The 12,440-nt window shown below is 40.6% G+C and overlaps 1 non-coding gene across 1 annotated transcript; it reads right to left on the reverse strand.

Moving 5' to 3' along the window:
- Nucleotides 1–371: 371 nt before the first annotated feature.
- LOC130972190 (small nucleolar RNA R71) lies at nt 372–473 on the reverse strand. Its single transcript, XR_009083384.1, has one exon. It is a non-coding gene; the product is annotated as a small nucleolar RNA R71 (small nucleolar RNA).
- Nucleotides 474–12,440: the final 11,967 nt, after the last annotated feature.

Raw genomic sequence — 12,440 nt, forward strand, 5'->3', positions numbered from 1 at the left:
AGAGGAGAGTTCTAGGCTCTTACATCAATCCAAACCCAGGAAATTATGGAAGTAGTATCCAAAAGCCCACTATACATGCCAACAACTTTGAATTAAAACCCCAGTTCATCACCCTTGTTCAGAACAACTGCTCATTTGGAGGAAGTGCCCAAGAAGACCCCAATCAATATCTAACCACCTTCCTGAGAATATGTAACACAGTGAAGTCTAATGGAGTCTATCCGGATGTCTATAGGCTACTTTTGTTCCCTTTTTCACTCAGGGACAAAGCATCCAAGTGGCTTGAATCCTTCCCGAAGGAGAGCTTAACAAATTGGGAAGACGTGGTGAATAAGTTTTTGGCAAGATTCTACCCTCCTCAAAGAATTAACAGGCTGAGAGCTAAGGTGCAAACTTTCAGGCAACAAGATGGTGAAACTCTCTATGAGGCTTGGGAGAGATTCAAGGACTTAACAAGAAGATGCCCACCGAACATGTTCAATGAGTGGGTTCAACTTCACATTTTCTATGAAGGTCTTTCTGATGAGTCAAAGAAGGTTGTAGACCATTCATCAAGAGGCTCTCTAAACAAGAAGAAAACCATTGAAGAAGCCATAGATGTCATTGAAATGGTAGCTGAGAATGACTACTTCTATGCTTCTGAAAGAAGCAACACTCGAGGAGTAATGGAGCTAAATCACATGGATGCATTGCTGGCTCTAAACAAGATGATCACCAAGCAGCTAGCAGATCTTACCAAGAAGGTGGAAGAAAATTAAGTTACAACAGCCATCACTTCATTACCAGCTCAAGAAGGAGTGAATATAGTAGAAGAAGGTGACTGGGAATAAGCCAATTATATTGGGAACTCACATAGACAAATCCATGATCCATACTCAAAAACTTACAACTCTGGATGGAGAAATCACCCTAACTTTGGGTGGAGAAATCAATAAGACCAAGGCCAAGACCAGAGATGCCACAACCACAATTCCAACAACAATGCAACTCACCAACATCCCTCATATAGATCCTATCAACAACCACCTAATCTCAACCCACCATCACTAACTGAGGATAGACTTTCCAAGATTGAGGCTCTACTTGAAGACATATATAAAGAAGTCCAAGACAACAAGGTATTTAAGGATGAAGTGCGAGCTAATATCAAAAACCAAGGGGAAACCATCAAGAGACTGGAGTCTCAAGTAGGATATCTATCTCAACAGTTTTCCAAACCCACTGATGGTTTTCCCAGTAACACAGAGAAGAATCCAAGAGGAGAAGCAAAGAAAGTAAGGTGGGAAGAATGCAAGATGATCACCACAAGTGATGAGATGGGTGTGGAGGAAGTGGTCACACAAATAGAACACCTCCAAGACAGTCCAAAGGAAAATTATGAAGAAAGAAACTATGCATCCCAACCCACTCATAGGAAGGAGCTAAAGAAAGAGGAGACCCTGAACCCATATGCACCCTTTCCCCAAAGGCTCAAAGGTAGTATAGCACGGAGAATGTATTCAAGGTTCCTTGACATGTTTGCATCTCTTGATGTAAATATACCATTCATTAAAGCCCTTCAGCAAATGCCCTCCTACATCAAATACATAAAGGAACTTCTGACCAAAACAAGTTTATTGAAGGGTGGACAAACAATAAAGATGAACAGGGAGTGCAGTGCTCTCATTCAAACAGAGCCACCTATAAAGAAGAAGGATCCAGGGAGTTTCCACATTCCCTGTGCTACAGGAGAGACAATGATTGATAAGAGGCTCTGTGATCTGGGAGCAAGCATCAACTTAATGCCTCTATCCCTCATGAAAAAACTTCAAATCAATGAGCTAACACCCACATACGTAATCATCAAACTGGCTGACAAAATCCAAAAACAGGCAATAGGAGTGGTTGAGAATATTTTAGTGAAGGTTGGGAACTACTTCCTCCCTACAGACTTTGTTATCCTGGAAATGGAAGAGAATCCTATTCACCCCATCATTCTGGGAAGACCATTATTAGCCACAGCCAGAGCACTTATAGATGTGGAGCGAGGAGAGCTAGTATTGAGAATACCTGATGAACAACTCACCTTCAATGTTTTCAAACCCTCACAAGAAGCAGATCATGATAACAAAAAGTCAGAGGAAGAGCACAAGAAAGAGCTGATGAAAGGGCCAAACAAGGGAGCACAAGCACCACACCTGAAAATCCCCATTGGTGACAACCAATGTGATCAGAAGGAGCAATACTCAAGTGTAATCCAAAAGGAACCAAACTCACCAGACTCATATGAGACAAGCAACAAAACTCTCCAGAAAGAGAAAACCACAAGTAGCAAAGTGACATCAAGGGACACAAGAAAAAAAAGTCCCAAGGGGATGGAAAAACAAGAAGATCTCTACAGAAGATTTCTCTCCAAGAGATGAAGTAGTCTCTGCCTACTTTCCATCTATACCACCTCATCTCCCTACTATTCCATCTCAGCTGCCTCCAGTATACCATCAATAAAATCTTGTCCTTAGAACATGTGGAACTTGTCAACAAGGCCAATGGAAACAGGTTCACTGCAAGGGGGGAAGATTTGAAGCACTACCAACCACCCTGACAAGGACCAAACGTCAAGCTAATGATGCTAAAGAAGCGCTTCATGGGAGGCAACCCATGTTCTACACCCTCTCTCTTTAATCTCTAATAGTAGTAATAAAGCAAAGTTCATGGATTCTAAATCAACTTCGACAAACAATATAAGAATCCCTACATGCAGCATATAGTACATAATAAGTTTGGTGTTCAAGGCACACCAATAGGGCTTGAACACACTCAATGGTATGAGATTCTTTTTTAGTCTTGTTACACCATTTTATCACAAACAAGTTTGGTGTTACCAATGTTGCATGCATAGGAAATTGAGCGGTCGATTGATTTGTATTCATGAAAAGCATTTAGTTGTTTCAAAAACAAAAGAAAAGATTTTAATAGTAGCTATTTCACACTTTAGTTCTTCCCACCGGAAATTCAATTAACCATTTTTGCATTCCTTTTGTCTTGTATAGGAAATCAAGAAGGGTATTGGTGGTACTTGATAGGACAATCAAAGAAGGGAGATTCGGCCACTATACCAAGGAGACTACACACTTGTCTTCAAAGAGAGTATCTTGGGAAGTGTTGCCATGCAACATTGGGAGTTGGATAGCCTTGGAGACCAAACCAAGACCCTTATAAAAGAGGTGATCCTTGTGCTCATCCAATGCCAAGCCCCAACCGTCCATCATAAAACAACACTATAAATCCACACCTTTCAAACACCCATCATCCCTCTATATAAATGATCCCCATTCTACAACCTCTCCGTACACACTTGTTATTCTCATTCATCTCCCTTCCTTCTCTCGAACACACACACTTCATCCTCCACCAAAAGTTCCATACACACCCTCCTAGCCACATCTTGTGAGCCGCAAACATACCAACCATCACTTATGGCTTCATCTAGCTCTAAAAGGAGAAGAGGGAAGGAGCCTATGGAGCAGCCTCCTTCCGATGCCGAGAGATTCAAGACCGCCTTCTATGAGCTCCAATATAAACGGATCAAAAACAAAAAAATCCTGCCAGAATTGACATTCCAGTTCAACGAGGATGAGTGCCCAAAGATCAGAGAGAAGATTGCACAGAGGAGTTGGGAAAAGCTCACCAACCTAGAGACAAAGATAAATACAAACCTCATCAAGGAGTTCTATGCAAATGCAGCCAGAGAAGACAGTACTAGGGCTACCACCTTCAAAAGTTACATAAGAGGAACAGAGGTGTACTTCAGCCCCAATGCTATAACAAGGACTCTTCAGCTGAAATTGCCACATTTCAATGAACTCAGTTATCAAGTAAGAATAAGCAATGCCCCAGACGAAGATGAAATTGAAAAAATCCTGAATTATATGTGTGTTATAGGGTCTGATTGGGAAAGATACTCAGACAAGAGGCCGCAGTTCATTAGGAGAGGAGACCTCATCCCGGAAGCCAAGGGATGGTTTGAGCTCGTAAGGAGGTCTATCCTTCCAGCCACAAACAATTCTGAGGTTAATATTGCTCGAGCTACCATGGTACATTGCTTAGTAAAGGGTGGAAGCATCGATGTGCATGAAATTATAGCTGAAGGGATCCAGGATTCAGCCGAGAAGAATGATCCGGGTGCTAGACTTTGGTACCCCAGCACTATCCTGAGACTATGCATGAAAGCCAATGTGGTATTCGAAGACAACAATCCACAATGGGTAAATCCTGGGAGGTTAGTCACGCTCCAACACATAAACTATGTGACACCCGCTCAACAGCAAAGGAGGCCTCAGATAAGGAAAAGAACTGCACAAGAAGAGCCCCACCAAGAAGAACCTCACCAAGAAGAACCCCAACAGACAGTGTACTAGCAGGAAGGATAATATGACCTAACCAATATAAATCTGTTTCACATCAAGGAAGCCATTGAGTATATGGCAAGTAGCTATATGGAGGGACAAGAATAACAACTACATGTCCAAGCTCAAAGGATGGATCGTCAAGAAAAACTATTCTCTAGTTGGATGGATCAAGAAAGAGAGTGGCAGAAACAGCAAATGGAGTTGCAATAGGAGCATTACTCCCAGCTCACCCAACCTATCAATCAAGTGTCCGAAAGGCAAGAGAGCCAGGACAAACGCCTTCAAGAACTCAACCAATGCCAGATAGCCCAGATGAAAGCATTCAACGAATTCAGTGTGCTCAACGAAGGAAGGCAACTGCATCGAGAAGAATTTAGCATAAACACTCAGGCCAAGTTAACTTATATGACTGGGCATATGCATAACTTGCACCCTGTCATTCCAAGTTATAAGGCAGTTCGCAAGGACTTAACAGAACAAGAAGAGGGAAAGGTGAAACAGCAAAAGGAAGCATTAAAGAAGAAGATGGAGGATGCTGGTTTCTGGAAAAAGTTGATCAGGAAGCGCAAAGGAAATGGGGACTCAAGCAATCAAGGAGGACCTCAAGACAAAGGGACATGAGCATAACAATAAGTGAAAGGTGGTGGAGTTCCCTCTTTGTTTTATCTTTTTCAAAGCTTTAAATAAGGAAAATCATGTATGAAATAGAACATGCGTCCATAGTAGCTTAGGAATCTTCAATTATGCTTTAAAATTTTGTTGCTTAGGTCCATGCTCACTAGTCTAATGTCCCTAGTGTTCATAGTCATGTTGCTTATATGTATGCTTGTCCTTTAAGCCAATCAAAAAGAAAATGTTATGAAAAGAACAAGAGTGGAGTTATTTTGTGAAGTGAATCCTGAATGTTTGTGGTAGGGTGATTAATTAGCTAAGTTGGTTCACCAACAAGGTAGGAAGGAAACTATCTATCCTGAATCTTATGCTTGAAACACATCCTATGAGACTAACCAAATAATGAAATCCCAATAAGAAAAGAGAAAGAGCAATAAAAGTGAAAAGGAAAGAAAAAACAATGAGAAATAATGCTAGGTACCAAGGGTTTGAATATCGAGTCATGTGTCTGTGGTGTTCATGTGCAAGGGATATGCTTGGATGAATAAGCTCTTAGGGGTACCTTATCACCTGGTAACTTGGGTTAACTAATCCGGGATTATCAGCTGAAAGTCCACTATCAAGAGTAACCTTTGCTATAGAGCACTTAGCAACCCAAAGAGGTGCTGGACAACAAGGTCTCAAGAAAGAAAAATAACAAACCATGTGCCTGTGGTGTGTATGTATGGGGGAAAGAGACATGAGGGAGTAAGTCTTTAGGGGTGTCTTAACACCTAGCACCTTGAATCAACTGGTTCGAGAGTGTTGGCTGAAAGCTTATCTTAAAGAGTCGCCCTCTTATAGAGCACTTAGCCTAAAAAGAAATGCAATAAATCCTGGAAGGGAAAGGAGGATCAATAATTAGGAAGTCTCAAAGGATGCAATCAAACAAGTGTTCAAGGTCATGATAAAGGCCTGAAACCCAGTAAAGGAATGAACCTAAGTTGCTATGCATGAAACCCCATAGACCAGGAATTTTACTTTTATTTTGTTCATCTTGTTTCTTTCATTCATTCTTCCTATGTTTTAGTACTTGCTTCGGGACAAGCAAGCTTTAAGTTTGATGTTGTGATGCCAGGGCATCTAGGCCAGTTTCACTGACCTTTTCTTTACTGTTTTAGGATAGTTTCATGCATTTTCTTAGTGAATAAGGCAAGTTTTGGATGAAAATACACTTACACCTTGATTCAAGTAACTATTGTGAATTTTACATGATTTCATGAGGATTTTGCAAGGATTGAATGACAAATTGATGATGCATAATCTCATGAGTTGGGCTAGAGTTTTGATGCACTTTATTTGCTTGATTTCAGGACAAAGGAAGCGAGGAAGAACCACGTTAGTAGCCACGTTAATCTAATTAACGTGACCACTAACGTGGAATGGGGACGAGCTTGCAACGTTAATGAGAAAGGTGGTCGACAATAACGCCTGCGAAGCCATCATAAGCCCACGTTAATTGCCACGTTAACTACATTAACGTGGTAGTTAACGTGGAGATAAAGAGAGCTCCAGTGTTAGTGGTAAACGTGAACACCACTAACGCTCCAAAAGTTGGCAATTGGCCACATTAAGAGTCATGTTAACTTAGTTAACGTGAACTCTAACGTGGAAGGAAAGACAATGCCAATGTTAGTGACACTCACCTTTGTCACTAACATTGGATCAACCTAGCATTGCCCACGTTAGTGGTCACGTTAAGACTACTAACGTGAAAGTTAACGTGGAGCTGAGATTGATGAGCCAACGTTAGTGACACTCACCTTTGTCACTAACGTTGGAGATGGCATTCACTACCACGTTAGTGGCCACGTTAACCTAGTTAACGTGAACTTTAACGTGGAGAAGAGGGGCGTTTGGAGCGTTAGTGACAAAGGTAAGTGTCACTAACGCTCTCGAAGATAGGCATGCCCACGTTAAGAGTCACATTAGTTATAATAACGTGAACTCTAACGTAGGAAAAGAGGGGCACAAGGCAACGTTATTAGAAAAGGTGATCCCCAATAACGCTTGCGAAGGATTATAAGGCAACGTTAGTGGTCACGTTAGTGCCACTAACGTTGAAGTTAACGTGGACTATATGGGGTTGGAACGTTAGTGAAAAAGGTGATTGCCACTAACGTTCTCGAACCCACAATTTCACTTAACGTTAACATCACTAACGCCCATGCCTAACTCACACTTTTCTGCAAGCTGAGCCCACTAAAGATTGTAACTGCTTCAACTCAAGATCTAAGGCCCACATCCAAGACTTGAAGAACTCACTAGAAGATCAAGAAGAGTAGTATATATAGGAGTAGTTTTGAACTATAGAGAAGCTTGGCACTTTGGAGAACTACCCTCTGTATATTTACTTTACTGCATTTTTTAGTTAAGCATGTAATCCTTTCTGCCATTTTCCATTTCCAGAGCTATGAACAACTAAACCCCTTTCATTGCGTTAGGGAGCTCTGTTGTAATTTGATGGATCAATTATAGTTTTCATTATTCTTCTTCCTTCTCTTCTTTTGATTTACTAGAAAGCTTTCGATCTTAATTCAATTGGTTAGTTGTCTTGGAAAAGAAACTCTCCATAATTGAATCTCCTTTGAGCCTTGGAAAAGGGATGAGGAGATCATGCTAGAAATGCTTTCTCATGTTGGACCAAATTGGGGTCTGGGCGAATATAGTGACATGTAATCCTCCCAACACTTTGATTTGGAAATACATGTGGTATAATCAGTGACCATACTTCATCTCTTCCCATGAGCAATTAAATCAAGGAATTGGGCAATTGTTCAAGCTTAGAGAGATTGGGTTGCCAAGGAATTAGAATCCAATCACTTAAGATTGCCAAGGAGATCAATAGATGCTTTGATTGAGAAAGAGATGAAAACGAATTTGATCCCGAGAATACAACATCTCCTAAGCCCAATGAACTCCCCATTTCCGATCTTACCCATTCACTTTACTTTCTGCCATTTATTTCCATGTTCATCTCCCTGATTCCCCATTTAAGATTCTGCACTTTATTTTCTGCAATTTACTTTCCCGCCATTTAATTTCCTGCAACATCAACTACACTCTGTTTAGCTCAACTAGCATATTCTTCCAACTAAAGTTGCTTGACCAATCAATCTCTGTGGAATTCGACCTCACTTTATTGTGAGTTTTTACTTGACGACAATTCGGTATACTTGCCGAAGGGAAATTTGTTGAGAGACAAGTTTTTGTGCATCGAGTTTATGGCACTGTTGCCGGGGATTGATTTTGTATCAACAATGATTAAGTTGGAAGTTCACTAGATTGAGCATTTTTCTTTTATTTGTTTATTTTCTCCAGTCATTTACCTTCAGTTTATTTAGTTTCTTCCTCACCCCCTATCCCCTCGTTATCTTCTTTTTCTTTGAATTTACTTACAATTCTGCTCACTAACCCACTAACTGTTTGATAAATTGCACAACTCATACTAACAATCACTCTAACAAGAATAATCACTTCATTTTATCTCTTGCTGTGTGCTCTGTTAGTTGTATGACAGGGAAAAGAGGCAGAGCTTTAACTTTCTTTGATTCAGAACCTGAGAGGACCCTCCATAGATTAAGGAGGAAAGCAAGAAGAAAAAGAGTTGTTGGTGCTGAGGAAGAGGAAGAGTACTTTGAAACAAACATGGAAGAGAACTTGGGAAACAATCATGAAGGAGAAGCTCACAACCATGCCAGAGAAGGCCCTGCAAACAATGCTGGGCAAGAGAGGAGAGTTCTAGGCTCTTACATTGGTGCACGAAATTGCAATCACACTTTTGCAACTCCGCACAACTAACCAGCAAGTGCACTGGGTCGTCCAAGTAATACCTTCCGTGAGCAAGGGTCGATTCCACGGAGATTGTCGGCTTGAAGCAAGCTATGGTTATCTTGTAAATCTTAGTCAGGATATCAGAAATTATCAGGATTGATTGTGAAAAGCAACAGAACATGAAATAAGTACTTGTTATGCAGTAATGGAGAATAGGTTGGGGTTTTGGAGATGCTCCATCTTCTGAATCTCTGCTTTCCTACTGTCTTCTTCATCAAACATGCAAGGCTCCTTCCATGGCAAGCTGTATGTAGGGTTTCACCGTTGTCAGTGGCTACCTCCCATCCTCTCAGTGAAAACATTCCTATGCTCTGTCACAGCATAGGCTAATCAGCTGTCGGTTCTCGGTCAGGCTGGAATAGAATCCAGTGATTCTTTTGCGTCTGTCACTAACGCCCCGCCTGCTAGGAGTTTGAAGCATGTCACAGTCATTCAATCATTGAATCCTACTCAGAATACCACAGACAAGGTTTAGACCTTCCGGATTCTCTTGAATGCCGCCATCAGTTCTAGCTTATACCACGAAGATTCTGATTAAGGAATCCAAGAGATATCTACTCAATCTAAGGTAGAACGGAGGTGGTTGTCAGGCACACGTTCATAGTTGAGAATATGATGAGTGTCACGGATCATCACATTCATCCGGGTTAAGAACAAGTGATATCTTAGAATGGAAGCAAGCATGATTGAATAAGAAACAGTAGTAATTACATTAATCCATCAAGACACAGCAGAGCTCCTCACCCCCAACCATGTGGTTTAGAGACTCATGCCGTGGAAGGTACACAAAGAAACGTGTAAAGTGTCATGAGGTACAGATACAATGTCAAAAGATCCTATTAATAGTGAACTAGTAATCCTCAGGTTTACAGAAATGAGTAAATGACAGAAAAATCCACTTCCGGGCCCACTTGGTGTGTGCTTGGGCTGAGCATTGAAGCTTTCATGTGTAGAGACCTTTTCTGGAGTTAAACGCCAGCTTTTATGCCAGTTTGGGCGTTTAACTCCAAGTTTTATGCCAGTTCCAGCGTTAAACGCTGGAATTTCTGAGGCTGATTTGCTACGCCGGTTTGGGCCATCAAATCTTGGGCAAAGTATGGACTATCATATATTGATGGAAAGCCCAGGATGTCTACTTTCCAACGCCGTTGAGAGCGCGCCATTTGGGCTTCTGTAACTCCAGAAAATCCACTTCGAGTGCAGGGAGGTCAGAATCCAACAGCATCTGTAGTCCTTTTCAGTCTCTGAATCAGATTTTTGCTCAGGACCCTCAATTTCAGCCAGAACATACCTGAAATCACAGAAAAACACACAAACTCATAGTAAAGTCCAGAAAAGTGAATTTTAACTAAAAACTAATAAAAATATACTAAGAACTCAACTAAAACTACTAAAAACATACTAAAAACAATGCCAAAAAGGGTACAAATTATCCGCTCGTCACAACACCAAACTTAAATTGTTGCTTGTCTCCAAGCAACTGAAAATCAAAATAGGATAAAAAGAAGAGAATATACTATAGACTCCAAAATATCAAAGAAACATAGTTCCAATTAGATGAGCGGGACTAGTAGCTTTTTGCCTCCGAACAGTTTTGGCATCTCACTCTATCCTTTGAAGTTCAGAATGATTGGCATCTATAAGAACTCAGAACTCAGATAGTGTTATTGATTCTCCTAGTTAAGTATAATGATTCTTGAACATAGCTAGTGTATGAGTCTTGGCTGTGGCCCAAAGCACTCTGTCTTCCAGTATTACCACCGGATACATACATGCCACAGACACATAATTGGGTGAACCTTTTTAGATTGTGACTCAGCTTTGCTAGAGTTCCCAATTAGAGGTATCCAGGGTTCTTAAGCACACTCTTTTTGCCTTGGTTCACAACTTTATTTTTTTTCTTTCCCCTTTTTTTTTCGAAATTTTTTTTCCACTGCTTTTTCTTGCTTCAAGAATCACTTTGATGATTTTTCAGATCCTCAATAACAGTTCTCCTTTTCCATCATTCTTTCAAGAGCCAACAATTTTAACATTCTTAAAACAACAAATTCAAAAGATATATGCACTGTTCAAGCATTCATTCAGAAAACAAAAAGTATTGTCACCACATCAAACTAATTCAACTAGTTTCAAGGATAATTTTCGAAATCCTTGTACTTCTTGTTCTTTTGTGATTAAAGCATTTTTCATTTAAGAGAGGTGATGGATTCATAGGACATTCATAACTTTAAGGCATAAATTTTATTAATTATGAATTAAGAACAAAACTCAAATATAGAATAAGATGAGACTAAAAAAAATAAAAATAGGAATAGAAAACAAAAGAAAAACGCAAAAATAGGCTCCTAATGATAGAGGTTTTCACAGAGTTAGGACTCAACAACCTTGATTTTGAGAAGTGGATGCTCCCTCAGCTTGAGAGGAGAGCTTTTGGCGTTTCATCTCTTGGAGTTCACGCCCCTGCTTCTCTTGTTCCTTCAGCAATTTGCAGAGCATGCAGTTCTGATTCTGCTGTTCTTCCTTCAGTTGCTCCATAGTTTCTTGCAACTTGGTGATAGATGCTTCTAGGCTAGCCCAGTAGCCAATTTCAGGGAATTCAGGGAGGAACTCCTGCGCCCTCCTTTTGATAGAGTTGTCTTGCATTTGTCCTTCCATTGACTTCTTGGTGATTGGATGTTCAATGGGTATGAATTCATCTACTCCCATCTTCACCCCAGCCTCTTTACAGAGCAAGGAGATCAAGCTTGGGTAAGCCAATTTGGCTTCAGTGGAATTCTTATTTGCAATTGTGTAGATCTCACAAGCAATCACATGATGAACCTCCACTTCTCTTCCAAGCATAATGCAATGAATCATCACTGTTCTCTTGATGGTGACCTCAGAACGGTTGCTAGTGGGTAGTATGGAGTGCCCAATAAAGTCTAGCCAACCTCTTGCAATTGGTTTGAGGTCTCCCCTCTTGAGTTGGTTTGGGACACCCTTAGAATTGGTTATCCATTTAGTTCCAGGGAGGCATATGTCCTCTAGAACTTGATCCAACCCTTTATCTGCTCTCACCATCCTCCTATTAAAGGATTCAGGATCATCTTGCAGTTGAGGCAGTTTGAAGATTTCTCTTATTTTGTCCAGATGGAAGTACATAACTTTCCCTCTGACCATAGTTCTGTAGGTATGGTAAGCAGTTCCAGTCATTCTCTGCTTATCTGTTAACCACAGATTTGAGTAGAATTCCTGAACCATGTTCCTTCCAACCTTTATCTCAGGATTGGTTAGAACTTCCCATCCTCTGTTTTGAATTTGCTTTTGGATCCCCGGATATTCATCTTCTTTCAGATCAAATTTCACTTCCGGGATCACTGACCTCAGACCCATTATCTTGTGATAATGGTCTTCATGTTCTTTGGTTAAGAACTTCTCTTGGTTCCAAAGATTCTTTGGATTATTCTCTTTCTTTCCTCTTAAATTGGTTTGTTTTCCCTTAGGAGCCATGATCTTGATGAATCTTGGCTTAGTGATCACGAAAAAGCACACCAAACTTAGAGGTTTGCTTGTCCTCAAGCAAAAGAA

The sequence above is a fragment of the Arachis stenosperma genome, chromosome 3 (genome assembly GCF_014773155.1).
Source record: "Arachis stenosperma cultivar V10309 chromosome 3, arast.V10309.gnm1.PFL2, whole genome shotgun sequence".
NCBI classification, from domain to species: Eukaryota; Viridiplantae; Streptophyta; class Magnoliopsida; order Fabales; family Fabaceae; genus Arachis; species Arachis stenosperma.